Here is a 6,000-nt window from a genome sequence, read left to right as displayed (position 1 = left end):
CCAAGACGCAAAGGGACCGTCAGCAAAGTGCGGAACCTATTAAATACGTAAACCATGCACATGGATGAGCAGCGAGCTAGTGATACTTATAAATACAAAAACGTACAAATATAAAAACATAACGTACAACAAACGTGAGGTACACACCAATAGCCAACCTTAACAAACTTCTCAATTTTATTTATTTATTTAAAAGTGGAAAGGGAGGGGCTAAGACAGAGAGAGAGAGAGACGAGAGGACGGAGATGGGGCGGCAGTAAAAAACGGTAGAAGCAAAGTTAAGCAAAAAATTTAACACAGCTATATTTTGACAGTTATTACACGAATTGCCCACTCAGTAATTATAGTTAATACTGAAGAGTGCTCGTGCCACGTTTGTTCCAAACGAGAGTTCCAAACGAGAATTTACACTGGACACAGAAATTCAGCAATTCTGCCCCAGATAGCGCTCAGAGTTCTTCTGGCTTCTAGGGAACACGCTCAACCTCTCCATTACTGCCTGAAGGGGGTGGTCTACACTTGTCAACCCCTGCAGCACGCTCGGCCTCGCCATTGCCACCAGGATATTGTGCTCTTTTTCTCTCTTTCTACATAGTAAAACCAAGGTACACCGTTCTGACGTTTCTTTTTGCTCTTTTGAGTGAAGCGAAGTTTTGGGTTTCTACTTTCCCGAGCATCGTCTCAGGCCTGCAACGTTTTTTATGTTTACATAATTTTAGGTTTTGAGTGGGCCCACAAGAGTTAAGATGTGTACTATATCATAGCGTGTAACGTACACATAAACAAAGGGTTGTGGGTAACGGTGTGATTATGTAAAACTTGAATTCGTTATTGGTTTATAAAGCGAAATTATGCACTTATGTGGGTTTATTCTAAAGAATACTGTGTAAAAATAAGCTGTAAATTTGGTATCTGATAATTTGTGTAATGTAAAAGTTCTATCAAAAGATTAGAAAATCCATAACAAAAGTACACACACACACACACACACACACACATATATATATATATATATATATATAAGCTCAATAATACATTGTTGAAACATTAAGTAAACATCTACACATTTTTGTACGTGTATTTGTGTTATCACTTATGTAGGGCTGCAACAACTGATCGATTAAATCGATTAAAATCGAGTGTTTAAATAGTTTGCAACTAATTTATTAATCGATTAGTTGGGTTATTATTAGTTATTATTAAGTTATTATACACATAGGTACAGTTGCTACACGTGACGATCTCTGGAAGAAGGGTTTGAAAAATGGCGGAGGCTGTCAAAGCAGAGGAAAATGTTAGCACAAGCAGAGAGAAAAATGTACGACCCAAGTCATCAAACGTCAAATCAAAATCAAATCAAAATTTATTTATATAGCGCTTTTCACAACTGATGTTGTCACAAAGCAGCTTCACAGAATTCCAGTAAGACAAGATTTGACATGAAATGTAAAGACAAATGTAAAACCCTCAAGTGAGCAAGCCAGGGGCGACAGTGGCAAGGAAAAACTCCCCCAGCTGAGGAAGAAACCTTGGGAGGAACCAAGGCTCACAAGGGGTGACCCATCCTCCTCTGGTCAATCTACTGGTGATGATAGTTAGTAGTCCATGAGAACTTCAGTGTAGGGACAGCTTCAAGGCACTTGGTGGTTGCTGGAGCGTGGGCAGCTGGTCTGAAGCGTGGAGGAGGATCTCGACAGTCATCCATCAGTGTCCAGACAGACAGGTGGGCAGTCGTTTACTCGGAAAGATGTAAAGGGATGGAATTAGTTTTGAACTGTTTTGTGTTTGTAAAGTAGAAAATATGAAAATTTCCAGAGTGTGGCTAATGACTCCGGCAGATCTGACTATGACAGCATTAACTAAAAGGAGAGAACCAGGAGGACACACAGACACGGGAGCATCCTGAAACACTGGCATCCCTCCGCTCCACCGTCAACAAACCTGAGTGATCGCGAGAAGCGGCGGGACGACAGCACCAGCGTCTCAGTATACTATAATTCCCTGTGTCCATGGACCCCCCGGATCTGCCGCCTTTATCTATGGGGGAGCATTAGCTACCAAATGATAAACTAAACAAATGAGTTTTTAGCCTACATTTGAAGATTGCGACTGTGTCTGAGTCTCGAACATTTTCTGGAAGATCATTCCAGAGTTGGGGGGCTTTATAAGAAAAGGCTCTTCCCCCAGCTGAGGCCTTCTGAATTCTGGGAACATTTAAAAATCCAGTATTCTGTGATCTGAGTGAACGTGGGGGCTCATAATAGGAAATTGTATCTTGAAGATATTCAGGAGCAAGCCCATGTAGAGCTTTATATGTTAATAACAAAATTTTGTAGTCAATGCGGAATTTAACAGGCAGCCAATGAAGTGATGATAAAACTGGGCTGATATGTTCAAATTTCCTAGTTTTAGTGAGGACCCTAGCTGCAGCATTTTGAACTAGTTGAAGTTTTCTTAAATTGCTGCTGGTGCATCCTGACAGTAGTGCGTTACAGTAGTCAAGCCTTGAAGTAATAAAGGCATGTACTAATGCCTTACGTATGGGAACACTTTACTTTAACGCCTTCAAGGAACAGCGTTAGGTGCAAAATGTGCACAGCTGATCTCGCATGGCACAGTAGCACAACATCACTGCATGAGCACCTGAAAAGGAAGCCTGTTGGAGCTATGTGTGAAAGAGATTAAGTATAGTAAGTTAATTCTACTTTTTTCTCTCACTCAATGCTACTAGAGCCTGCTAGAGTAGTTAAACAACATTTGTTTTCTTAGTACATTGATATTACACTCGCGTTTAGCGAACAAGCCTTAGCACCTCCCCGAGTTTTCTCTTCAACCTCAAATGTGTCAGCTCGACCAGCAGTTCCAAAACAAGCCGTAGATTTAGTCAAGCTAATGTTAGCGACGTTAGTTTTTCTCTCACTCGATGTCACTAGAGCCTGCTAGAGTAGTTAAACGAGATGTCTCATTTTTAGTAAATTGATATCACTCTTGTATTTAGCGAGCTTTCCGTTCCACCTTAAATGTGGCGGCAGTTACATTCAGAGTAAAAAAAAAATCCAAACATTTTTTAAAAATAAAAAAATATTTAAAGCCTTTTTCAAGGTCTTTTCTGACTGGCAATGTGTGTTAGTGTTTGAGTATCACAGCCAAGTGTATATTACTTTATAAGTGTATATTACATTACATACACTGTTAAATATTGATAAATATAAAATGAACGTAACGGTTGGGTTAATTCTTCATGTAAACGCTAATTTTTAATAATGGTAGGTTGTGTGTTCCTTATACAATTACAACATTAGTTCTCTAAAATCGTAAATATCTTAACAATATCTGATCATATGTGTTAGCTGAATTTCCCTTTTATTCTCAGCACATGGCAGCATCACCCAATATCCATTTATGTAATTTCATTTCATAGTTTTGCCTGCATTGTTGTCTGCATTTTAGATCAGTAGTTATTAACTTAAAAAAGGTGTATGTTCATATCTACACTTTCTCTCTCACCTCAGATAAAAACAGCCCAGCATAGCTGACTATGTTTTGAAGAAGATCTGCACACCACAGCAAGCAGCTGTTCTCACTGATGGTATCCTGAATATGCTAGTAACAGACAGGAAACCAAATTTGGTATATATCTTATGATATATGGATCTGAATTTGGTTGTAGTCTACAGAGAAATGTCTGAGAAACATACTGCAACCTTTAGTTTTTAAAAATGTGTCTTTGTTAAATTTTGATTAATTTTTTCAAGTTGCAAATTACTACTGTGAGACATCAGTATGATATATGGGTCTAAAATCAATATTTTAGTTTCTTAAAATATGACATTGTTAAGTTTTTTTTAACATTTTTAAAGTTACAGACTTCTACTGTGAAGTATCCTTGTTACTCCCTCTGATATAATGATGACAGCACAGCTTTCCTTATTGTACTGATTAGGTTTATTCCTAAACGTAAGAACTGTAATATAAAATTGCACAAACAAATATACAATTATACACAAGTAACTCCAATATAAAGTAGTCCTTAATTTTAGAATATGACATAATTTTAAACTTGTACAATGAAATGTTTCTTGCCTTGTAAAATATCACTGCTATTTATTCATTGTGAATTAGTTCTTAGTGTCAATGTTGACTTTTAACTTCATTAAAACCACATGAATTTAATCCTTAGCTTTACACATAAACTCTTTGATCCACTTCTGTCTTTGTTGGAGATTCAGGAGATACTCCTTCTTCCATCGACTCCAGAAGAGGTTGGCCAAGAGTTGGACACGACGCCATCTCTTGCGAAGGTAGAGATCTTCCTTGACAAACCTTCCAGGAGGTGGAGCGAGGATTGTTGATTTCATTGTTAAAATATGATTTGGGGTAAGGGGCTCTGGGCTGGATGAGTCATTAAGACAATCAGTGGTCAGAGGTCTGCTGTTGACAATTGCCATGACTTCATACAAGAATGTTCGCAGGGATGAGCAGTCAAGTTTTCTGGTTGACTGTTCCAGGATGGATGTCAAAACACTTCTGATGGTGCGAATTTGTCTTTCCCAGACTCCACCCATATGACTTGAGGCTGGGGTGTTCATGATGAACTCGCATCCAAGGTCCTTGAGCTCCTTCTGATCCATCTCTTTCAGTGCTTCAGCAAACTCATGTCTAGCTCCAACAAAGTTTGTCCCTTGATCACATCTTATCTGGCGTACCATTCCATGTATGGCGATGAATGAACGCAGAGCATTGATGAAGGCATCCGTGGTCAAGTCGTCGAACATCTCAATGTGCACTGCTCTGGAACACATACAGGTAAGTAACAGCCCATAGCGTTTTAACTCCATTCTTCTTTCTTTAATATAAAATGGTCCAAAACAATCCATCCCGCAGTAGGTGAATGGAGGTGTGGTTTCCATCCTGTCCTCTGGGAGATCTGCCATCCTTTGCTGTTCTAGGCTTCTTTGGAACTTCCTGCATGTGGTGCACTTGTAGATTTGAGACGATACTGCTTTGCTGCAGCCTAACATCCATATGCCATTGGATCGGAGCGCATTCATGGTCATTCCACGTCCCTGATGGTCCACTCTTTCATGAAAGTGCTTGACGAGTAATGCTGACACATGACTGTCCTTTGGAAGGACTGCTGGATGTTTAACGTGCGGATGTAGGGCAGCATGAGTTAAGCGGCCTCCTATTCTCAGAACACCTTGGTCATCAAGAAATGGACTTAATTTGTATAGCTTGTTGGCCTTGCTCTTGACTTGTGTCTCCTTGTGGTGCCGAAGGCACTCTATCTCCTTTGAAAATGTTGCTTCTTGAACCATCTTTATAATAGTCAACTCTGCTTCCCTCCTTTCCTCTAGACTGCTGACTTCATAGGATATTGGCTGGAGACCCTTGATTTCCTTCACATGGCGCCTGAGTCTGGCGATAGCCTTTACCATTCTGGACCAGTCAGAGAATTTGTGTAGGTGATCCAACAAGGACTTTGTCTCCTTTGCCTGAACATCATGGACCTGCACCTTCTTGAGTTCTAGATCACTAATTGAGATATCTCCCAATTTTACTTCTCCACTTGGTAGCTCCTTCTGCCACAGAAGCCTTGAGCCGGTAAACCAGTCAGAGGATACAAGCTGCCTTACTGTGAGACCTCTTGAGGCATAATCTGCTGGATTTTCATTGGAAGCCACATACTTCCATTGTGTGGATTCTGTGCTTTGCTTGATGTGTTCCACACGATTTGCTACAAACACATGAAATCTTCTGGCTTCATTATTGATGTACCCCAGGACAACCATGGAATCAGTCCAGAAGAATTCTTGTAAACACTTTACTTCCAGTTCTTTCTTGAGCATATCACTGGTACGGACGGCTACCACGGCTGCTGACAGCTCAAGCCTAGGTATGGTGGTGACTTTGGTAGGGGCGACTCTTGCCTTTCCCATCACTAAGGAACAGTGAACTTCACCTGATTCACTGACTGCTCTGAGGTATGAATATACACCA

This window comes from Hoplias malabaricus, chromosome 3, assembly GCF_029633855.1.
Source record: "Hoplias malabaricus isolate fHopMal1 chromosome 3, fHopMal1.hap1, whole genome shotgun sequence".
Taxonomy (NCBI): Eukaryota; Metazoa; Chordata; class Actinopteri; order Characiformes; family Erythrinidae; genus Hoplias; species Hoplias malabaricus.
The sequence above is the reverse complement of the archived record's forward strand: the minus strand, read 5'-3'. Positions refer to the sequence as shown.